We start from the raw sequence: 25,415 nt of genomic DNA, 5'->3' as shown, positions 1-25,415 counted from the left end.
GAGTTGCAGTGGCGGCTGCAGCAATGGGGGCAAGCTGGCTGATGGCACGCGCTCGCTGTTCGCCAGAGACACTGGCACTCGGCCGGGCTGGCAGTGCAGCAAGCGCAGCAATCTGGTGGAGGCCAGACCGCTGTGCTGCAGCAGGGCGGCGGGTGCCCTGGCGATGCTTCCGCGACACAGCGAGTGTGGCAGAAGTGAGTGCCCGAACTGCCCTGGTCTGTGCCCGCATCAGATCAGTGAGTGTCTGCACGGCACCACTCATGAACTCGCGACTCGCGTCCTGCGCTGCCGCGAGTTGGTGGACACCCCTGTCCTGCGCTGCCGCGAGTTGGTGGACACCCCTGTCCTGTGCTGCCGCGAGTTGCTCGACAACCCTGTCCTGTGCTGCCGCGAGTTACTCAACACCCCTGGCCTGTGATTCCCCGAAAGCGGCCACACTATGAGCCAGGGACTCAATGGCCTGAGGCAACTGTCCCACAACCCCCATGAACTCCTTGTGGCGCCGCTCCGAATCCACCGACATTTGATCAAGGAGGCGCACCTCCTGGGCGAGGTCCGTCTCCGGACTGGAGGCCGGACTCTCCCTCTGGGGAGAAGGCCGCCGAGCTGGCCAACCCTTCCCGCGTGCCTGGACGCCACTGGGCCCAGCAACTGCCCTCCCCTGCAAAACTTCCCCCCTCTGGGGAGAAGGCCGCCGTTCTGCCCGACCCTTCCCGCGTGCCTGGACGGCACTGGGCCCAGGAGCTACACCCCCCTGCAACACTTCCCCCTGGCTCTCCTCCAGGCAAGACATGTCCCCTCCATTGCCATCCCCTGGCACAGATGATGCTTCCCCCGATGTGCCGCCTTCCTGTTGGTCCTCGTCGTGCTCCTCTTCCGAGGGTCTGGCACTCTCTGCTTCAGGGACCTCCTCCTCACCAGCTGAAAGCAGGAAGGCACAAGAGTAGCTTTACAGTGAGGACAGGGCGTCAGCGAGGGAGGCATGAGTGGTGGCATTCAGCGCATTGGTCGGACAGTGGCAAAGGATGTAGATCTGATGCGCTAGGGGAACGAGAGAGGTCCAAACGGTCATGTCCTTACCATTGGGTCGCAGCACAGGGTCGGCATCTCCAATGGCAACAGGGCCAACCACCCGGCCACGCATGAGTCGAGCCACGCTCTCCTCCAGCTCACTGAGCTCCTGGAACTGGGCACGACCTCCCCCGGTGACATTCTGGCTCTTCAAATTCTGGGTCATCTTGGCCTGCAAGAGAAAGGACGGCCTCTAAGTACATTGTGGTGGCCTGTTGTTGTGTGCACTGCCTCCCATGGTGGAATAGCTTGGCCAGTGTGGTGGCCTGTTGTTGTGTGCACTGCCTCCCATGGTGGAATAGCTTGGCCAGTGTGGTGCCCTGTTGTTGTGTGCACTGCCTCCCATGGTGGAATAGCTTGGCCAGTGTGGTGCCCTGTTGTTGTGTGCACTGCCTCCCATGGTGGAATAGCTTGGCCAGTGTGGTGCCCTGTTGTTGTGTGCACTGCCTCCCATGGTCGAATAGCTTGGCCAGTGTGCTAAGTGCAGAAAGTGCTATTGAGGATCATGCCAGTGCCATAGCTGCGGGAGGAGGGCTGGCCATTAGGCCTTTGAGGTCCCTTTGCCCATAATGTGAGGTGCACATGCAAGGATGAGGAGGACACTGGAAAGGGTACTCACCTTGACCATCCGAGTGAGGTCGTTGTACTTCTTGCGGCATTGGTCACCAGTCCTGGGGACATCGCTGTTGACTGACACCCTGTGGGCGATTTTCCTCCAGGCTCTCCTGTACTGCCTCCTGGGCGCCTTCTTGCCACTGTCCGGGCACAAGATCTCTTTGTACCTTTGCAACCCCCGAACCAGCACCCTCAAAGCATGCTGGGAGAAGCGCTGCGCTCGTTCACGGGCCTTCTCCATGGCTTCAGGCGCTATTTGGGTCCACCAGCAGTGTTCAGGCCTAGCTGCAGGGCTCCACTATCCAGGGCGTGGCTGCAGACAAAGTCGACCCTTCCCCCTTTAAGAGCTGGCCGGCGTCAGGGTGTCTGCTGTCAATCAAAACATGACCGCACCTGCGCTGCGCCCGGCCCCGGCGTTATCAGTCCGCACCGCCGGCTTAGCGCCTGAAGATAGGAGTGCAACGCCAGTTTCAGCGCTCGCCCAAACTCTTGGCCAGATCTACTGAATTTCGGCGAACTGACCTGCACTTTCCGGCGGGCGCTAACTTTAGCGACCGCCCGACTTTACCGCCCCAAAAGTGGCTATACTGAATTTCTAGGCCTCAGCCTTTGGGGAGGCCTCCTGATCCTTTCTGGATAGCGCCTTTCCCGAGTGTCTTGCTCTTGGTGTGGAGGCGATTCTGGCCCCCTGTCGTCGGTTGGTTCATCAGCTTCCGATGCTACTGTTTCTGGGGTAGATGCGACCTGCACGTCGGGTTCATCACCAGGTACGTACGGGCGAGGCATGGGTTTGACATGTTCCTGTGACTCTAGGATCTGGTCAGCATGGCGTCTCACGATGCTCTCCCCAACGTCCACTGTGTACATTAGTGGGCCCTGCCGTGTGCATATCGTTCCTGGCTGCCATTTTTCAGTTCGGTAGTCGCGGGCCAAGACTGGTTGCCCTACATTGAAGCTCCTTGTTGGCTTCTCATGGATGTGCTGGAATTGCTTACTCTCAACATCTCTTCGTACGTTTGGTCTGAGCAAATCCAGGCGAGATCTTAACCTTCGGTTAAAGAACATCATGGCTGGGGCCTGGTTGGTGACTGCATGTGTCGCATTCTGGTAGGCGAACAGGAAATTGTCCACCTTGTGCTGCAGCGGAATGTTGTCATTGTACATAGCCTTTATTGCCTTCTTAAAGGTTTGTACGAACCTCTCAGCCAATCCATTTGTGGCTGGATGATACGGGGCGGATGTGTAATGCCTTACCCCATTCTTTTTCAAGAACCTCCGGAACTCTTCGGACACAAACTGTGGTCCGTTGTCGGAGCAAATCTGTTCTGGCAAGCCATTCCTGGCAAAAATGGTCCGTAGGACTGCAATAGTTTTCTCCGTGGTGGTGGAGGACATTTTGATGACCTCAGGCCATTTCGAGTGCGCATCCACGGCTATTAAAAACATTGAGTCCATGAATGGACCAGCAAAATCAATATGCACCCGTTGCCATGGAGATGAGGGCCACTCCCATGGGTGTAGAGGGGCCTGTGGTGGTGCATTTTGGACTTTCTGGCATCCTGAGCAGCTCTTGGTCAGGTCCTCGATTTGTTTATCGATTCCCGGCCACCACACATAAGCCCTGGCTAGGCTTTTCATTTTTACCCCTCCCAGATGACCCTCATAAAGCTCATTGAGCACTCTCTCCCTTAACTTGGGTGGAATTACCACTCGGGATCCACACATCAAGGTCCCCCGGCACACTGACAGCTGTTCTCTCCTTGTCGAGAATGCTGGCAACAGTGAGTCGCCTTGTGCTGGCCATCCCTTCACCGTCAAATCATATACCCGAGACAGTGTCGGGTCATTTCGAGTTTCCTTTCCGATACAAGCGTTAGTTACCGGTAGGTATTCAACTATAGTCGAATGGAATATTTCGACAGGATCCACTGCTGGTGCTTCCTCCGCAGTAGGCAGTGGCAGGCGTGATAGCCCATCAGCATTTCCATGCTGTTTCGTGCCCTTATATTCAATCTCATAGTGGTGCGCCCCTAGAAAAAGTGACCATCTTTGTAGTCATTGCGCAGTCATCACCGGAGCGCCCTTCTTCGGGTTAAAAATGGAGACAAGAGGCTGGTGATCAGTCAGCAAGGTGAATTTCTGCCCGTGCAGATAGTGATTGAACTTTTTCACTCCCCACACTAGGCTGAGGGCCTCCCTGTCAATCTGGGCATAGTTACGTTCGGCTGAGGTTAGTGATCGTGACGCAAAGGCTATTGGCCTCTCTCAGCCGTCCGAGAATTTGTGCGACAGCACCGCTCCAATGCCGTAGGGTGACGCATCACATGCCAACCGAATTGGTAATGCCGGGTTGTAATGGGCCAATACCTCTTTCGATGTGATTAGTGTTTTGCTCTTCTGGAAAGCTCGTCTACATTCGTCACTCCACTTCCATCGCACCCCAGTTTGCAGTAGGGTGTTCAGTGGGTGTAGTATTGTAGACAAATTTGGCAAGAACTTATGGTTGTCGTTTACCAGCCCGAGGAACGACCTCAGTTGTGACACATTTTCCGGTGCTGGAGCCTTGACTACTGCCTCAATCTTCTCTGGGGACTTATGTAACCCCTCTTTATCGATAACGTGGCCACAATACGAGATCTGTTTTCTAAAAAACTCGCATTTGGGCCGGTTAGCTCGGAGCCCATATTCCTGCAATCTAGTGAGCACCTGCTCCAGGTTGGCAAGGTGATCACTGTCATTTTCGCCCGTGACCAGGATGTCGTCCAAATAACACTGGGTCCCTGGGATCCCTTGCTGGACTTGTTCCATTGCCCTCTGCCAAAAAGCCGGAGCTGATGCTCCCCCGAATACCAGCCGGTTATATTGGTAGAGACCTTTATGGGTGTTGATTGTGAGGTATTTTTTTGATGCTTCTTCTACCTCCATTTGCATATACGCCTGGGCCAGATCAATTTTAGTGAAGCGTTTCCCTCCAGATAGCGAGACGAAAATATCTTCAATCCGCGGAAGTGGATATTGTACGGTGTGAAGGACCGGGTTCACTGTTACCTTAAAGTCCCCACGGATGCGAACCTTCCTTGGTTCCCCAGGCGTGCTGCTCAACGACTTTTTCATCACAGGGACGATGGGTGTAGCCCACTCACTCCAGTCTACCTTGGACAGTACACCTGAACATTCCAGACTCTCCAGCTCTGCTTCGATGGCTGGGCGGATCGCATAAGGTACCGGTCTGGCCTTAAAAAATTTTGGGCTTGCGTTTTCTTCAATTTTAATCATCGCTGTCATGCCTTTTAGTGTTCCGAGTCCTTGCTGGAACACTTCTTTCGCGTCAGTTAGGATCTTTGACAGTCGCCCAGGTGTGACGTCGTCATCCTTTTTGTCAGCCACAGTCAGTGCCTGTATGGAATGCCAATCCAGTTGTATTTTCCGGATCCATTCACGTCCCAGTAATGGTGGTCCTCCATCTTGCAATACATACAGGTCTAGTTTTGGTGTTTCCTTACCGTTATATATAACGGTCACCCTTATTTTTCCTTTGGGGTAGACTTTTTGCCCCGTGTACGTCTTCAAAATAATTTTTGTGTCTCTCAAGGGTATGTGTGAGAATAGCCGCTCGTAGTCCCGTCGGTTTATGACTGTTAGGGCTGATCCTGTGTCCAATTCCATCTTTACCTGGACTCCTGCTAACTTGAGAGTGACCCAAATGGTTCGGTGATCACATTATGTAGTCTCAGACAACTCAGTTCCCTGCTTTCGGAGTCGTTACCACTCTTTTGTTCGCCTGAACTATTCTCCGTCATCTTATGTACCTCCTTGTACTTTCCTTTGGTAGGTTTCTTATTGCTGGTTTTCTTTCCTGACCTGCAGGCTCGTGCTATGTGTCCTACTTTTCCACACTGTCTGCACACTTTGTCTTTGAACCCGCAATCATTCTGGTCGTGTGTTGTTTTGCCGCAGCGATAGCACTTCTCTGTTCCATATGACATTTCGTTTGTGCCATATTCTTGCGGTCTCTGTTGTATCTCTGCAGCGTCCCGTGCTGCTGCTTCATATGATACCGCAATGCTGAAAGCCTTTTCCAGCGTAAGGTCCTGCAGTGTATGTACCTTTAAGGGGAGAACTACTTTTTACAGCTCCTGTATACTGTAGTACCGGCAGTGACCACACCTGTCTATAAACCCTGAGTAGGGATCTATACGTTTAGTTTTAGAGTAACCCTCATCCAGTAAATACCTGTTGATTGTTCCTGCAGTCTCGTGTCTAGTTATTGAAAGACACACTACATCAAAAATACACGGATCTAACTTGTCCTTTTCAGGTAAAAACCATTTCTGGGTTCCTTCACTTTGAAGCTCACACACAAACTTGTCCCTTAAGGTATCTGCCAGTTCCACTCCAAACTGGCAGTGTTTCAATAGTTTGCGCAGTTCTGTTAAATAATCAGCATTGCTTTCATCCTTATGCTGGTTCCGTTTGTGAAACTTGAATCTTTCTGCTATCAGCAGCGGTGTGGGGTTTAAATGTTCCTGTAGTATCGTTTCTATGTCTTCAAAACTCTTTTCCATTGGTTTCGTTGGGGTTACTAGATTTCGTAATAAACCATACATCTTTGCACCCATTAAATTTAACAATACCGACGCTTTCTTGTCATCTGACACCTCATTTGCCTTGCAGTATACCTCTATTCGTTCAACATATGTAGTCCAATCTTTGACTTCATTGTCAAATGCGGTGATACTGCCACTCTTCGGCATTTTGGGTGTGGTTTAAAATGGCATCTCCCAATGGCTTAAAATGGCGTCTCACGCGCTTTCCTTCCTCCCCCGCTGCTGCCAACGCCGCTCCCGGCGGTTCTCGTGGCAATGGCAGCGCCCTGTAGGTTTCGCGTGCTTCTCCTGCGCTGCTGCCAACGCCACTCTCGGCGGTCCTCGTGGCAATGGCGGCGCCTCGCGGGTTTCTGTGTGTCTCTTTCTCCCTCTCTCCAACGCTGCTCGGCCCCTGAACACCGGCTGCGCCCTGTGCGCTCTGCCCTCTCTCTCTCTCCCCCGTCGACGCTGCTCGGCCCTTTGCTGTGCCGCTCGGTCGGGCTCTAGCCTGCCGCTGTCCGGGAAGGGTCTGCGCACTACCTGTTGCCAGCCCATTGCGCTGGACCACCTCGACTGGAAAGCCAAGCCTGGCTGTCGACAGCCTCCCCCGCAATTCTCGAGTCTCTGCTGGATGACTGGGCGGTTGCCCGTGGTCGACGCCCAAGTCTCTGGCCTTGACCTCCAATCCACTGATCTCCAGGAACGAATCCCCGGGAGGTGATGCAGAGTTGCAGGTAGGTTCGAACCTGCCTCGTCGCCAATGTTGCGTCCGTGTATAATAAGACACAGACTGCGGAGAACGGTACAACAGGTGTTTACTCAACGTGGCTCACGCTGCAACTGACCTGTACAGATTACTACTCAGTGCTATATACAGGTGTGGTCACTGCCGGTACTGCAGTATACATGAGCTGTAAAACATAGTTCCCCCCTTAAAGGCATATACATTACACTCCCTCTACACTATCCCATCAACACTCCCAAATCAGGGGCAGCACCGGTTAGATACAGAGTAAATCTCCCCCTACAGTGTCCCATCAAACAGTCCCAGGGCAGGTACAGCACGGGTTAGATACAGAATAAAGCTCCCTTGACACTGTCACCACAAGCACTCCCAGGGCAGGTACAGCATGGGTTAGAAACAGAGTAAACCCCTCTACACTGTCCCGTCAAGCATTTCCAGGGCAGGTACAGCACGGGTTAGAAACAGAGTAAAGCTCCCTCTACACTGTCCCATCAAACATTCCCAGGACAGGTACAGCATGAGTTTGAAACAGAGTAAAGCTCCCTCTACACTGTTCCGTCAAGCAATCCCAGGGCAGGTAGTGTAGTGTATGTAACTGTTCTACCTTTAAGAGAACTATTGTATGTAACCGTCCACCTTTAAGAGAACTATTTTAGGTGTGGCACTACTTTATCCTGGCTGCTGTATGCTGTAATACCGACGGTGACCACACCGGTATATAAGTGCTGTGGCAGAATTTATTGGGCAGATTCGCCCTGACCTTCGAATAGTAAAGTCCTGTTAAAGTTACTCTTGTAGTCTGTGTATTAATTCGTTATACAACCCACAGACTTTACAGTGGCGACGAGTTCGATCTTACCCTGCGGCAACAATACTTCTGAAGAAGTAAACGAGTGTCGAGAAGAGGCACCCGCCCTCGTCGTTTTGCTGAGAGAAAACTCGAGTCTGCAGACCAAGAAAGGAGGAAGATTTCAAACACGAAGTCTTCCATCAGCAACAGGCACGGATTGTCCCTTCTGCCACGGTGGTGAGTGAGCCGATCAGCCAAGAGAAGCAAGTCGGCCACGTGGACTGTGAGTAAGGGGAAAAATAAAAAAATAAACGGAGGATAAGGGCGGTGAACTCGACCACGGTCGGGGGGGAAAGGAGCCGGACAGAAGTCGGGCCCAGAGGCGCTGAGACTGGGGCAGCGTGGAGCACGGAAGCCGCGGTACAAACGGGCTGGGAGACGCAACGGCGTCGGGAGACAGCTAGACCGCGACCGGCAAAAAAGGCCGGGAGCTACCGAGGCCACGAGGCGCGGCGACCGGGATCATAAGGCGCGGAGGCAATAAATAAATAAATAACTAAATAAACCGCGAAGAATCAGCCACAGCCCGGGGAGAAAAGGGCTGGGCTGAGGGAGGTCTGGGAGAGGCGTTTAAAGCCGCTGAGGGAGAGCTGCGCGAGTGGGAGAGACAGAGCCCGAGAGAGACCGAGCGAGGTTCCGGCCAGCGGCTTACAGCAGCTGCCGTGAAGGACCAGGAGCTGGATCTGTCCGACGCCAACTGGTTGTCCCCAGCGCCGGTTGCCCCTGCCGAAAAGAAGAAGGGGGGGGGGGGAACAAGGAATGCGATCGGCTTTTCTAGCGCGCGCTTCAGAATAAACTGAAGCCGGCGCACAGGCTACAAACCCCGTAAACCAGCGGTCATCGCCCGAGGGCAAAGCTTACCCCTCCCACCAGAGGAAGAAGTCAGGAGCGGGAAACCGCCATTTTGCCAGTAGGGGGGAAGAAGACAAGCGCGGGAAACCACCATTTTGCCAGTAGGCGGGGAAGAAGACAAGCGCGGGAAACCACCATTTTGCCAGTAGGCGGGGAAGAAGACAAGCGCGGGAAACCGTCATTTTTCGAAAAAAAAAAGAAAAAGTTAAAAAGTTAAAGAGAAATCCTGTTGTTTCGCAGAAAGATAGTGAGAGATAGTGAAGATGCCTAAGCATGGTAACATCAACAACTTCGATGCCGAGGTGGAAGATTGGGCCACATACGTAGAACGTATCGAGATATATTGTGAGGCCAATAAAATAGAAGATGATGATAAAGCTATAACCTTGCTAAACTCGATGGGCGCGAAGACATACGGGTTATTGAAGCATCTTCTATCACCAGCTAAACCGGCGGATCAGACTTTCGATAATATTGTTGCTGTTCTGAAGGATCACTTGAACCCCACACCGCTGATGTTGGCGGAACGATTCAAATTTTATGCGAAAACGCAACGGAAAGAGGAAAGCAACGCGGAATACTTGGTCGAACTGCGTAGACTAGCGAAATACTGCCAGTTTGGAGGAAATCTGACAGAGGCATTGCGAGACAAGTTCGTGTGCGGGCTGTCGAAGGAAGGAACGCAAAAGCGACTACTCGAAGAGAACGACCTTACACTTGAGAGGGCTGTCCTTATTGCAGCATCGCACGAAGCCGCAGCGAAAGGAACTGCGGAAATGCAGCTAAAGGCAGCGGTACTCAGTGTGGATCAAATTACTTCGGGTACAACAAAATGTTATCGTTGTGGGAAGACAACACACGACCAGAACCAATGCTGGTTTAAAAACCAGGAATGTAGAAAATGTGGCAAACTGGGTCACATAGCTAAAGTATGCCGGTCAGGAAAGAAGACCAACAACCAAAAAAAGCCATCACAGGGAAAGTACAACAAAGTACACAAGGTGACTGAGAAGAGTTTAGACGAACAGAATTCGGATTCAGACCCAAACGGCCAGGAACTGGGTAGTCTGAGAATTCACAATGTGAGTAAGAAAGCTGACCTACAAACTATCTGGGTCATGCTAAAAATAGCTGGAGTCCAAGTGAAAATGGAGTTGGACACTGGATCAGCCCTATCAGTCATAAATCGAAGGGATTACAACCGGCTATTCTCACATATACCCTTGAGAGATACCAAGTTCGTATTGCAGACATACATGGGGCATAAAGTATACCCCATGGGGAAGATAAGAGTCAAGGTGAGAGACAGGGGCAAAGAACACCCAGGAATGGACTTATATGTACTACCTGAGGGAGGACCACCACTTCTAGGACGGGAGTGGATCAAGAAAATAGACATGGAATGGCACTACCTAAAAGCAATAATGAGTGAGGACTCGGTGCAGACAATCAGCTCAGACTCTGAAACGGATGACGATAAGACCAGCCCAAGTATGAAAGACAAGTCTAAAATGAACTTGCTGACTGAGGTTGGAAAAACGAAGGCGTGTATAAAGGCTTATGCTCCAGAGGAGAACAAAGTTTCAGAACAGAATTCCACTGAACAACAATAACATAGTTTGACAGAGAATTCTGAGTCTGTCCAGTTTACAGACATATACATTACTGAGGAACACCGAGCTCAAGCTCAACTTTATTTCAAATTACAACAGCAATTAGAACAATTGAGTTGCCGTCTTGAGCAAGAGACAACAGCAATGAAAAAGTTCTTGGACACAGAGTGGGAGAATCTGGAAAGACAACAGAAGCAGCTGGGGGAGAAAATGGAGCAGGAGCACACAAACCGTCTGCGCGAGGAGGCCAAACGAATCAAAGCTGATTCGGTCTCTGAAGGTGCGTGCTCTAATCTGGTGGAGCAAGATGTTTAGCAACTGAAGGCGCTTGTTAGAAGGTTGCAGGCAGAAAAGGCTGATTTGGTCGCCATGAATTCCGAGCTCCTACTGAAGTCGGGTGCAGCATCACCGGACGATTCATTTGTGGAAATTCGAATGGTGGAGGCTGCGGATGATGGCGAAGTAGAAGCAGCAAAGGGACCCCAGTGCAAGGTTCTAAACAGCCCTGCAGCTAATGGGAAATGGATGAGGACAGAAGAGTTAACAGTCAGCCAACTCCTCCAGGGCAAGGTTATAAACAGCCCTGTAGTTAATGGAAAAGGGATGAGGACAGAAGAGTTAACAGTCAGCCAACTCCTCCAGGGCAAGGTTATAAACAGCCCTGTAGTTAATGGAAAAGGGATGATGGCAGAAGAGTTAACAGTCAGCCAACTCATTCATATGCTGAGGGATAAAACTCTAAAATGGGAAAAACTTAAATACGAGCCTCAATCTTCAAAGGGAAGGGAACTCTCAAAAGTCATTGGAAGAGCTGAGGTGGCAACCCAGACTGAGAAGTCTGCAGCAGAACAGCCCTTGGATGCCAAAAGTACGCTGACGCACGGCAATGTAGAACAACAGAATACTGAAACAGCTACTTCAGTAGACGGATTGAATAGTCCGATCAATCAATCTCCGAATGAAGTTGAAGTATTGAAATCACAAATGAGGTCATTAGTAAAAGACTTGCAGGAAGCCCAGAAAAAGCGGGATGAATCTGAACGCATGATGAAGTCTCTTCAGGACAGATGTCGGGATTTGGAACAAAAGTCGGCTAACGTCCAGCTGGGTAAGGAGGAAATAGAAGACCCTCTCGCTGGCCTAGCTCAGGACGACACCGAATATTACCATGATCTGTTGAGTGACACTGAATATTACGAGGACCTGGTCTGCCCAGCTTGTGCCGAGAACTCCCAAAGTGCCGAAATCAGGATGAATCACTTAAAGTCTAAGGAACATAGGGAGATGGTGGCGTTACAGCTGGCAGCTGACAATGGAGCTCCGAGAGTCTCCAAGAAGCAAAAAAGGAAAAGACGAAGCAGAAGATGATAACCATCTGAACCATTATTACCTCTACCCGATCACACACGTGGTCCCCCGAACGGAGCCAAATCAGTTGGAAGGTAGGAAAATTTCCCAAGGCAATCCAACTGTTTTTTGTTTGTTTTAAAAAGTCAGCAATGCTGGTTCAGAAGTGATGGAAGTAAAGCTGTTAAGTCTAGGGAAGGACTATGGGATGAGTCCCTCTAGCAAGGTGACCCCACTACACCACGGAGGCGTGGTCCGGACCGAGTCAAGAAGTTCAGAGACTGAATCTGTGAACTGTTTCCCGCAGAGACTGAATCTGTGAACTGTTTCCGCAGAGACTACCTCTGTGAACTGTTGTAACATGAAGTTGGATATGTTATGATGTTATGTTAATGGGGAATAAGTATGTTGTAAGCTAAAAAGGGAGGATTGTAGTGTATGTAACTGTTCTACCTTTAAGAGAACTATTGTATGTAACCGTCCACCTTTAAGAGAACTATTTTAGGTGTGGCACTACTTTACCCTGGCTGCTGTATACTGTAATACCGACGGTGACCACACCGGTATATAAGTGCTGTGGCAGAATTTATTGGGCAGATTCGCCCTGACCTTCGAATAGTAAAGTCCTGTTAAAGTTACTCTTGTAGTCTGTGTATTAATTCGTTATACAACCCACAGACTTTACAGGTAGAGCACGGGTTAGACACAGAGTAAAGCTCCCTCTACACTGTCCCATCAAACACTCACAGAGCAGGCACAGCACGGGTTCGATACAGAGTAAAGCTCCCTCTACACTGTCCCATCAGGCACTCCCAGGCAGGTACAGCACGGAATTAGATACAGAGTAAAACACCCTCTACATTGCCCCATCAAACACTCCAAGGGCTGGTACAGCATGGGTTACATACAGAGTAATGCTCGTTCTGCACTGTCCCAGCAAGCACTCCCAGGGTAGGTACAGCACGGGCTTAGATACAGGGTAAATCTCCCTCTACACTGTCCCATCAAACCCTCCCAATGCAGGTACAGCACGGGCTTAGATACAGAGTAAATCTCCCTCTACACTGTCCCATCAAACCCTCCCAATGCAGGTACAGCATGGGTTACATACAGAGAAAAACTCCCTCTACACTGTCCCATCAAACACTCTCATGGCAAGTACAGCATGGGTTAGATTGAGTGTAAAACTCCCTCTACACTCTCGCATCAAACACTCCCAGGGCAGGTACAGCAGGTGTTAGATATAGAGTAAAACTCCCTCTACACTGTCCCTTCAAGCACTCCCAGGATAGGTACAGCACGGGTTAGAAAAAATTTAAAGCTCCCTCTACACTGTCCCAGGAAACAGTCCCAGGGCAGGTACAGCATGGGTTAGATAGAGTAAAACTCCCTCTACACGGTCCGATCAAACAATCCCAGGGCATGTACAGCACGGGGTTAGATGCAGAGTAAAGCTCCCTCTACACTGTCCCTTCAAGCAATCCCAGGGCAGGTGCAGCACGGGTTAGATACAGATTTAAGCTCCCTCAACACTGTCCCATCAAACCCTCCCAGGGCAGGTACAGCATGAGTTTGAAACAGAGTAAAGCTCCCTCTACACTGTTCTGTCAAGCAATCCCAGGGCAGGTACAGTACGGTTTAGACACAGAGTAAAGCTCCCTCTACACTGCCCCATCAAACACTACATGGGCTGGTACAGCATGAGTTACATACAGAGTAATGCTCGCTCTACACTGTCCCGGCAAGCACTCCCAGGGCAGGTACATCACGGGCTTAGATACCGAGTAAATCTCCCTTTACACTGTCCCATCAAACCCTGCGAATGCAGGTACAGTATGGGTTACATAGAGAGTAAAGCTCCCTCTACACTGTCCCATCAAACCCTCCCAGGGCAGGTACAGCATGAGTTTGAAACAGAGTAAAGCTCTCTCTACACTGTTCTGTCAAGCAATCCCAGGGCAGGTACAGCACGGGTTAGATACAGATTTAAGCACCCTCAACACTGTCCCATCAAACCCTCCCAGGGCAGGTACAGCATGGGTTAGATACAAAGTAAAGCTCCCTCTACACTGTCCCATCAAACACTCCCAGGGCAGGTACAGCACGGGTTAGGTACAGAGTAAAGCTCCCTCTACACTGTCCCATCAACACTCCCAGGGCAGGTACAGCACAGGTTAGATACAGAGTAAAGCTCCCTCTACACTGTCCCATCAAACACTCCCAGGGCAGGTACAGCACGTGTTAGATACAGAGCAAAGCTCCTTGCTGCAGTTGTACAGGGCCTTGGTGGGACCGCACCTTGAGTATTGTGTGCAGTTTTGGTTTCCTTATCTGAGGAAGGATGTTATTGCCATGGAGGGAGTCCAGCGAAGGTTCACCAGGCTGATACCTGGGATGGCAGGAATGGCGTATGAGGAGAGATTGGGTCGATTGGGCTTATACTCGCTGGAGTTTAGAAGAATGAGAGGGGCTCTCATTGAAACTTATAAAATTCTAACAGGACTAGACAGACTAGATGCAGGAAGGATGTTCCCGATGGTCGGGGAGTCCAGAACCAGGGGTCACAGTCTAAGGATAAGGGGTAAGCCATTTAGGACAGAAATGAGGAGGAATTTCTTCACCCAGAGAGTGGTGAACCTGTGGAATTCTCTACCACAGAAGGCAGTAGCGGCCAATTCATTACATATATTCAAGAAGGAGTTGGATATATTTCTTAAGGCTAAAGAGGTCAAGGGATATGGGGAGAAAGCAGGGACAGGGTACTGAATTTGAATGATCAGCCATGATCGCATTGAATGGAGGAGCAGGCTCGAGGGGCCGAATGGCCTACTCCTGCTCCTATCTTCTATGTTTCTATGTTTATGTTACACTGTCCCATCAAACACTCCCAGGGCTGGTACAGCACGGGTTAGATTGAGTGTAAAACTCCCTCTAAACTGTCTCATCAAACACTCCCAAGGCAGGTACAGCACGGGTTAGATACAGAGTAAAGCTCCCTCTACACTGTCCCATCAAACACTCCCAGGGCAGGTACAGTACGGGTTAGATACAGAGTAAAGCTCCCTCTACACTGTCCCATCAAACACTCCCAGGGCAGGTACAGCACGGGTTAGATACAGAGTAAAGCTCACTCTACACTGTCCCATCAAACACTCCCAGGGCAGGTACAGTACGGGTTAGATACAGAGTAAAGCTCCCTCTACTCTCTCCCATCAAACACTCCCAGGGCAGGTACAGCACGGGTTAGATACAGAGTAAAGCTCCCTCTACACTGTCCCATCAAACACTCCCAGGGCAGGTACAGCACGGGTTAGATACAGAGTAAAGCTCCCTCTACACTGTCCCATCAAACACTCCCAGGGCAGGTACAGCACGGGTTAGATACAGAGTAAAGCTCCCTCTACACTGTCCCTTTGTAAGGGTAAACCGGGAGAGCTTCTTCTCCCCAAGACGGACCCTCTGAAATAAAGGGTCAACATCCGCTTTATTCCCAATCAATCACTCGGAGTCTGGAGGTTCGTTCAGTAATGCCACTTTATTCACAAGTCAACAGGGAAGACACTCATCCTGGGACGAATGCTCCCCGGTCGTTGAAAATCTCCTGCCTTATATACAGGTTTTGTTCTTAGTCATGGCTACTGTTTGCAATTAGGTGCATTACACAAGTACATTTCTTTCATCATACAGTCGGCTTCGGGTGCAAATTCTCGTGACCTGTGTGCATTACGCATTCTTGTGACTCCATACGTTATCTCTCAATACATTCCTCAGTTAGTGATTCACGGTTTGTGCACTTTGGCCATGACTACACCAGACTTCCCTTCTGGACATTGTTCACAACCATTCCTTATATGGTTGGATATATGCACTATTCCTTAATCCCCTCATCTTAGCTCTTTTTAACCCTTTCAGTCCCCCCTTTTGGTCCTGATTAATCCCTTTTAATCATTGACCAACCCGATTATTTTTTTTAAATTTTTTATTATGGTGTCCTGCTGGGGTGGTGATCAAAACCAACCCATTGGGTCACCTAGTTTATATAATCATATTGTCCTGATTTCTATGCCCCCTACATCCTTTCCATCGACATATTATCCACCCAAATACATGGGTTATAAGCATTAATGTTATTAGTACTATACATCCGTTAAGCAGGTCTTTCTCCCAAGCCTTCGCTCGTTCGTAGTAATAGTCCGTCTGCTCGATGGGAATCTTCCCAGGAGGTTTCTGTAACAATTACCACCGAACAGCATACATCACTACTTTATCAAGGTCACGTACATTCCTTCCATTTCTTTCTTTCGTTTTTGTTTTCTACATTTTTTGCAGGCAGCGCATGCTGCTATTCCCATTCCTATTGCCAAATCCAATTGTACTATAACTAGTATGTGAGAAGTAATGCGGATCCATGGGTGGATGTTGACATCCACTCAATCCCACAGCTTCTCATACCATGGGACTTCCTGTAATTCTACTTTTATGTCCCTTTCTAGTCCCCCAAGGTTCCTTTGCAACATTACGTGTTGTTTCACCATTTTACTTAAGCCCTCTTTCATGTCTTGCAGATCCTCTTGCAGGCGGGGTATCGGAGCCCCCACCGGATCTTCATAATTGACCAATTCGTCCCTTAAACTATCTGGCACATTTAGTTTCATTTCCTCCCTTGAGTGTACATACACCAATCTGGTGTGTCCAATTGTCACAGGGATCTTTGGTGTGAAGCAGAAGTTAGGCATTGTGATTGCACATATAAGGTTACTATATTGGTACTCAGTCTCTGTGGTGGCTATACACTGTGGTGCCTCTATATCCCGAGTGGGTGTGATGGTGATCGACATGTGATAATTCCAACATGCATCCCTTTGTCTTATTATAGCCGCACTCATCCTTCGGGCCTTCTCCTGCCGGATGTGGGCATATCGTAAGCGTACCTTTCCCATGGCATCCATTTAGGGAGATTCCTCTTATAGTACCATTCTTCCTGATGGCATAGGTATCAATTGGATAGTATCGGAGGTATGTCTCACCCCTCACTATGCCTATGTTTGTTACCTGGTACTGTGGGTGTGGAGTCGTGTCTAGTCTCACCACTGGTATCAGGAGTACCATGCCTATCATTGCTGTCACTTCTGCTTTGCATTTTTGTATCACTGGATATACTCTGATCATCCCCTTGAGGGTACAAGCACTCAGAGGGCCTGGATTCTGGCTCAGGCCATAGAGCTGTGTGCTGTTAATCCAGTCTGGTACCTCACCTCGTTGTATCTGTGCCAGATTGTGTTTTAACTGTCCGGTGGTCCATTGGCCATCGGCATGGCACAAGCCTCTCCCGACCCCATCTTTTGCCTGTTCCTCATCTCTATGGTTTAGTTTGTTGATAGTGCTAGCATGGTCTTCCATAACTTTGATTCCCTCGAGTAATTTCCTTATCGTATGTTCTCCCAACTCTGATTCTTGTTCAACCAAACCAGTTTCTTTCTCTAAAATCTGTTGTATTACCCTTTGTAATTGTTCCACACTACTCTGGACTCCTTGTATATCCAGGGCGTTAATGAATGACGTCCCCGTATTTATTCCCGTGAGTACATCGTTTCCTAAGCCCCTCTTAATTCTTTGGTGGAATGCAGCATGTCCCCTGAAACTAGTAGCCCCTGTTGCATCAGCAGCTTGGTTAATGACATTCCTTATCATATATGCATACAACTCTCTAGTTTTAGTAAATCTTTCACAATATCCTGGCCATTGTAGCATGGTTAAGTTCATTAGTACCGGTACAATTTCGTGTCTCACATTATCATACAATTGTTCTCCCTCAGTAAATAACACCAGTCCATTTTCGGGCCCAGGCGTCAATTTCGGACACCTTTGTTCTTCAGGTGTTGTTGTGATTGGGGGTGTTGTTGGTTCTAGGATTACTCCTTGTGGTGTGATCTTTGTTGTTGTTGGTTGCGGTGTTGTAACGCTGTGTACAATAGTCCATCTTATGATATCGTACATGCAGCTCAGGACATATCCTCCCCCTACTTGACCCAACACCTGCCAGTGTCTATTACATCTTACCATATTGCTGGTATCTGTCATTCTACAGGGTCCGCATGGTCGTTGATCCAAGTTCACCCAGGTACCGTCACACCTATAACATCCTTTCCCTTGTTTTTCACACGCGTAACTGTGTGATATAATGAAGTTCCTCGTGGAGTCTCCACTAGGGGATCTTAACTTGCAGTCCATTTCTTCCAGCCCGTTATTTGGACTTAAGGGTTGTCATCAGAGTAGTTATAATAATCCATCTCACTGGATCCATGTTTATCTGTAATTTAAACAGAGGTCTGGTCGTCTTCTGAGCTTTTTCCCTTAGAGGAGAGGGTGGAATGGGGATCTTTAGTGTTAAATGGTTTCACCTGGGTCCAGTGCTTCCATCGCATACCCGTCAGTTCCTGTAGACAAACACACATATCACTTGTCATTAATACAGTATATGGCCCCATCCAATGGGGTTCCATTCCCTTTCTTCCGATAACTTGCGTCATTACTTGTTGACCTATTCTGGGCAACTCATCTGGTTTAAGTCCAGCATTCTGCCTTTCTAGATCTTTAATCTGTTGTCGGTTCCTTACTTCTTTATTTAGTGCTTGTACCTCCTGATTTAGTTGTACTAAGTATCGCCTTAATCTATCTTGCACTGGTCCTGGTTCTCCCACCCCTCCAGCCAAATCCTCTGGTAGTCTCATAGCTCGTCCTGTCATTAATTCATAGAGGGTCAGTCCGGTCATTCGTCCTCGGGTGGCTCGCAGCCTCATTAGTTTGCTGGGTAATAATTCCGACCATCCCTTCCCTGTTTCTTGGATGGCTTTTGTCAGCGCGTTTTTCAGTGTCCTATTCATTCTTTCTACCATAACCGAGCTCTGGGGTTGATATGGTATGTGGTATTTTTGTGTTACGTGTAACAGCTTACAAGTTTCTCTCATTATTTTGCCGGTGAAATGAGTGCCATTGTCTGAGTCAATTTGCAGAGGCACTCCCCAACGGGGTATAACCTCGGTAGCCAATATTAGCGCAACTGCTTTTGCAGAGCAATCTCGGGTGGCAAAGGCTTCCACCCACCTGGTAAATTGGTCAATTATTACCAGGCAATATTTCTTCCCCCAGTCCTGCGCTAAGGGGCCAGTAAAGTCAATTTGTAAGTTTTCCCAGCGTCCTTGGGGCCTGGGCTGGTTTGCTACTCTAACTCGACATCTCTGTCCTACATTATTCTTAGCGCATATTATACAGCGGTGGCAATATTTCGCTACTTCCCGACCCATCTTTGGCCACCACCAGTACTCTGTCCGTAGGTGCAACGTGTTACTTCTGCCAGTATGTGTTACACCATGGTATAGCGCCATCAGTTGTTGTCTACAACATTCCGGTGCCACCACCTGGTTACGGGGGCCCCATTTCCAGATTCCATCCTGTAGTCAAGCGCCTGCTTGTCTCCATCTCTCTTTTTCCTCTTTACTAGTATTTTCTTGTACCTCCATTATATTCACTTCCTGTACCCCACTGACTGTCATGACCATATTTATTTCATTTTTGAACGCGTCCTCTGGTTGCATTTCTTCTGCAGCTTGCTTGGCGGCTAGATCTGCATACCTATTCCCTATCGGGGCCTGGTCCTGGGGTTCCTGTGAGTCTATAACCTCTATCTTTGTGTGGGCTTTTATTTTAATTACCGCTGCCTCTAAAGGTGTCTGTGCAGCCTTAACTAACCTTTCTATTAGTTTTCCATGTTTTACTACCTCTCCCTCATGTACCCGCTTCTGGCCCATAGTGTCATATAATCATGCACCACTCCAAAGGCATAAGAGCTGTCGGTATAAACATTTATCTGTTTGATTTTTGCTATTTCCAACGCTTTTATTAAAGCCACTAGTTCCGCTACCTGTGCTGACTTATCCCCATAAAGGGTTCCTTTTAACAGAGTCTTTCCTTCTTGATTTACTACTGCCCACCCTGTCCTGTGTTCTCCGTTGATATACTTTCGGGATCCATCTACATAGATTATCATATCGGGATTTTCTAGTGGGTCTTCCTTTACTCCACTACCTATTTTTTCCACCATTTTCATCTGACAACTGTGCCCTTCTCCTTCTGTTAGTATGCCCATGGCTGGATTAACCCCGGTATGTTTTTGTATTATCACAGTTCCATCCCTGCGGAGTAATATAGCTTCCCATTTAGCTTTCCCACTATCCGATATAGCCCACAATTTTCCTGTGTTGAGTAGTTCCACTAATGTATGTTGATATGCAAAATTACCTTTCCCATCATCACTATTGGTTCGCTTACCCGCACCGCCCAGGTGGCGCAATCTATTGCAGCCACACCTCGTGGCATCACCTTCGCTACTGGGTCTTGTTTTTTGCCGAGTAATACGCAACGGGTCTCCGTTTCCCCCCATGGTCTTGCATTACCACAGCTGAATCACTCTCATGATCTAAATCACAATATAGGTGGAAGGGTCGAGTGGGATCTAATAATCCTAGGGCAGGGGCTGTTATTAATTCCTGTTTAAGGGCCCTATATACTTCCTCCTGCTCCGTCTCCCATTCTATCTTATCAGTGGCGGGTCTCCCCCCTTTAACTAACCGTTGAATTGGATCTGCTTTCCCTACAAAGTCAGATATAAAATTCCTGCAGTAATTAAATAGTCCCAACACTTTCCTCACTCCCCGGACGGTCACTGGCCTTGGCAGGTCTTTTATGGCTGCCTTTTGTTCCTGCGGGAGTGCCTTATACCCCTGGCTGATTTTGTGTCCTGGATACTTTACTTTGGACAGTCCAACCTGTGTCTTTTTGGGTTCAATTTAAAGCCAGCTTTCTTAAGTGTCTGGAGGGTGGCTAGTAATGCTCCCATGTGTCCTTTGGCATCCTCTGATTCAATCATTATGTCATTGACATATTAGAGTAGGGCGCTCTGGTACTTTGATAGGTCTAACTCGTCTAAGGCTTGACTCAGTACACGGTGGAATATATTTGGACTATTATGGAACCCCTGCGGGACCCTGGTCCATGTATACGTCTATCCCTGACAGTAAAGGCGAATTTCCCTTGTGATTCCTCTGTCAATGGTATGGACCAGAACCTGTTCGCTTTATTCAAGACTGTAAATATTTTAAAGTCTGGTTTCAGACCATTAAATATCTTATTCAATATGGTCTACACAAATTTACACCAACCAGAATTTCACCGTGGCCACAATGAAAGTCTGGTTTTAATAGGTTAATTAACCTCAATAACTCCAATTCAATCCAGAGCAAATTTTTTTTAAACTAACCAGTATCACTTGGAAAAGAAAGAAACGATAGCCACATTAACAAAGAAATAATTACCCATGCCTTGTAAACATTCAAATTCATTTTCTTCCAGGCACATTGGCAACTGTGACTTCAAAGCTGAAGCTTATCTTTTGTAAAACAAGTAACAAACTTAAAACAACACACGCTTGTCCATCCTTCAAGATAAGTCTTTAAAGGGTTAAACAGCTTTTAGCTCTCTGTACAAAAGAGCGGGTGGAGCTAAAACACACAACAGACATTTTGTTTTTAAGGACAGACTTTCAGACAAACGGAATACTGTAACTTCTTAAACATCCATGGTCAGGAAAACTTTCACACTTTAATCGCACACTTTCACACAAACTGGGATCCCAGCATTTTTTTAAGGTTCCTTTCACTCAGCAATCTTGTGTTTTATTTGTTTCAGCACAGACGTTAATAACTTCCGTGTCGGTAAAACTTTAGGTTTCTCTTTCTGAACCATCCCAATCAACCTCCTCACTATCATTCCTTCCACTATGCACTGACCTTGTCTTCATTACAGTGGCACACTTGGCGCCTACCTTTTTTAACTGTTCCACTAACTCCTCTTTTTCCCTCTCCCGTGTGGCCCCAATCTTACACATTTTTCAGGTGGCCCTGACAAAGAACCCCTACAGTTTTCTCCTCCTTATTCTTGTTCTCCTTACTCCATCATTCTTTCTGTCGGTCGGGAACCCATTCAGGATCCCACCTTCCTTTCCCATTCTTTTTATTACCTTGTCATCATATCCCAGGGGTTCTGTCTCCACTGCTCTACTGAGGAGGTGTAAGGATTTCGCAGTAATTTCAAAATTTCCTACAGTTCCGAAGATTGAATTTTGATTAAAGAATACCTGGGTAATATACCTTTAAAATCCAGGGATCAAAATGGCTGTCAGACCTCATGGCAGAAGACAAAAGACATTGAAAAGGCAGCGTGTGTGTGTCTGTGAAAAAGGGGTAATCAAAGATGGCTGCCCGACCTCATGTCAGGACACAGACTGTGGACATATGAAAAGGGAAGATCAAAGATGGCTGACTAAACTGCCAATCAAAGGCAGTTCAGGGAGTTCCCCTCCCTGCAGAGACAATCGACAGAAACTGCTACTATGTTTACACAAAGGATTAACCACTTGAGACTGCGGTTTCAGTTTGACCACAGGACAATGACTTTTGTTTACACTAACTTTCAAAGCTGTTTACTCAGCAATTATAGAAAGACATGCTTTTTTTCAAACCAAGACAGCTCCATTCAAACTCAGTACGATGAATGGGAATACATTCACAAACCCATCACGATAAATGGGTAATTCATCCAAACCCATCACAGACAATGAGGACAGTTTGGATCCCTTTTGTTCAGCCCAGTTGCACCTGGATCTGGGCGGGAAGGTTTCCACCCCAATTGGGGTATAAGATAGCTTCTCAAGAAGCCATCTCTCTCTCTCTCTCTCTGCCGCCTCGCCTCCATGCTCTGCCTACAGAAGAACAGCTCAGAAGCCTGCCTAAAGGAGTGGAATACCAGCAGTTTACTTTTAAATACTGGGGTATTTTCTACTTCGGGGCAGTGAAGATCATAGACTGCAGGGGGCACAGAGCAGGCATTTTCATTGGTGAGCATACCTTTTCTGGCCCATTACAAGGCAACTTAGAATAGGTATGGGGGTGGGAATTAAGGGGAATTTTGTTAGAACTGTAATTTTAGTCGATTTTCCCTCGTTGTGGCCATTCTCTCCTCCCCTATTTAAGTAACAGTGTTGCACTAGCAGAGAAGTGCTGTAGTGAACACTGAGTTCTGTATTAAAAGTGCTGTATTTAAATAAAAGTGTTACACTAAGCAGGGAAGTGCTGCAGTGAATATTAAGTGATTTGTAAGAAGTAAAGTGCTGCATTTAAGTAACAGTGTTGCACTAGCAGAAAAGTGCTGTAGTGAACACTGAGTTCTTTATTAAAGGTGCTGTTGTGGCGGTTCCACTGGTTGTCCCTTACTATGTATACACATAATTCCCTTTAACTTAACTTTGTATGTACATAACTTACCTGTTTGGGCCGTTGCCCCTTTAAGAACGCGATGTAACGCAATGACGTCACATCGCGCGTCGCGTAACACACGGACACGAGCCGACCCAGCTCGGCCTTACACTCTCCCGACGGTCGCTGGCACAACTCGGCCTCCCGCTCCTGTGGTGGCCACCGGCCCGGTTCGGCCTCTTGCGCCCGCGATGGCCGCCGGCCCGGTTCGGCCGCCCGCTCTCATGGCTTCGGCCGCAACGGCCAGCCACAGCTACGCGCCGACGCAACGGCGCAGGTCACGTGACCACCCAAGCGCGGGCAAACGCGCTAACGTCATGATGCGGTCACATGACCACCTAAGCGAGGAAACGCGACCGAGCGTGATGACGTCATCACGCTCTCCACAGGACTGTAGAGTCAGTCCTCGTGGTGTCCCCGCTGGGGAAAGACCTACTTCACAGTGCTCCTCCATCCAGCCGCCTTACCTGCTGTATTTCGTCTGTTCTTGTAAATAAACAACTTCTAGATTGTTCTCCTGAAGTCGAACTCGATTATTTAGTAGTCATTCATCCGATACCTACCTAGGTGAACACGAACTGCTACATTGGTGACCCAATGAGGTGAATACAGGAGCTCATCAACTGCTACATTGGTGACCCAACGACGTGAATACGGGAGCTCATCAACTGCTACATTGGTGACCCAACGACGTGAGTGCGGGGGCTCATCAATACCTATACTGGTGACTGATTTTACAGGGGTAGAGCATGACCAACGGCAACTGTCGAACACAAACGCCAATGCCTACAACTGGTGAGTTTTGTGATCGTCTTTCAAAAAAGAAGCACGCTATGAAAGCATCAGCCATTTTGCTGTCGCTACCGCCATTCAGGGAGCTGCAACCGCCCTCGTGCTTTCTAAAGGTAGAAGACCTGTCCGCCAGGAACATCGATGCGGCACAGGGTCTCCGTATTCAATATTTCTACCACCACATGGTTCGTCCGCCTCTACGACATCTCCCAACGCAACAGCAAGCATGAATCCCTCCAAGCACGGGGTCCGCAGGTTTTCGAGCCCGCAAGATCGGAGCGCGCCCCCGCGGAGATGCCACGAGGACTTGCTCCTCTCAGAACATGAGGACTCGCTCCTCTCGAAACACGAGGACTCGCTCCTCTCGAAACACGGGGACCCATCCCTCGCGAACCATGAGGACCCATCCCTCGTGAACCACGAGGACCCATTCCTCGTGACACATGAAGACTCATGCCCCGCCGATGACACACCAGCCCGTCAGCCTGCTGGTTGTGTTACCTACCACACTTTTCGGCGAGACAAGAAGCGTGCCGCCCTCCCGGCTATTTTCTCCTAAAGCAAGAACAACTACAAGTGTTGCCGCCCTCCGGGCAGAGTTTACCCCTACCTAAGTTAACAACAACCCGGACCATTGCCGCCCTTTCTCCAGTTTTCTCCTTAACAAACGCAAACATCTACTGACGCTGCAAACATCGAGGACGGGTCCAACGGGCATCCTGCGGCTGCGATCAGCCACGTGAAAGTTGCTGTCCTCACCGATCACTGATCAACGCAGCAACTTTTCACCCTCCGTTGTGTTATCGTCGTAGCACTATGGCACGCACCGTCCCGTGCGTTCCAGCCTCCCGAGGAGTTTGCTCACCTGTCGGCGAGTTCACCGACCTCGCCTGTCAAGTCCTTCTGGATCGCTCGTTTGGCATTCCTGCAGAGTTCGTCAGAACAAAGACTTGTTTCAACATCAACGGAGACATTGCCCACGTCCGCCCAACCTGCCCGTCACTCTGACAAGGCCTGCTGTTTCGCACGTCTCCACGGTCCTTCACCTGACGGATACATTTTATTCGCCACGACGTGCGTAAGGATCCGCTTATGACCAGCATCTTCAGACCTGGCCCGCCAAGTCGAGACAGCACGCTCACCGAGACCACTAGCTCGTCAGACCATCTCACCTTTGGACTTTCGTTAAAGCGAATTCTGGGGGGGCGCATGTGGCGGTTCCACCGGGTGTCCCTTACTATGTATATACATAATTCCCTTTAACTTACCTTTGTATGTACATAGCTTACCTGTTTGGGCGTTGCCCCTTTAACTTACCTGTTTGGGCCGTTGTCCCTTTAAGAATGCGACGTAACGTAATGATGTCACGTCGCGTGTCACGTAACACACGGATGCGAGCCGACCCAGCTCGGCCTTACACTCTCCCGACGGTCGCCGGCACAACTCGGCCTCCCGCTCCTGCGGTGGCCGCCGGCCCGGTTCGGCCTCCCGCGCCCGCGATGGCCGCCGGCCCGGTTCGGCCGCCCACTCTCGCGACTTCGGCCGCAACGGCCAGCCACAGCTACGCGCCAACGC

Source organism: Somniosus microcephalus, unplaced genomic scaffold (genome assembly GCF_052327205.1).
Source record: "Somniosus microcephalus isolate GS21.2 unplaced genomic scaffold, FLI_Smic_1.0 unresolved_chr4, whole genome shotgun sequence".
NCBI lineage: Eukaryota > Metazoa > Chordata > Chondrichthyes > Squaliformes > Somniosidae > Somniosus > Somniosus microcephalus.
Note: the sequence above shows the minus strand (reverse complement) of the source record.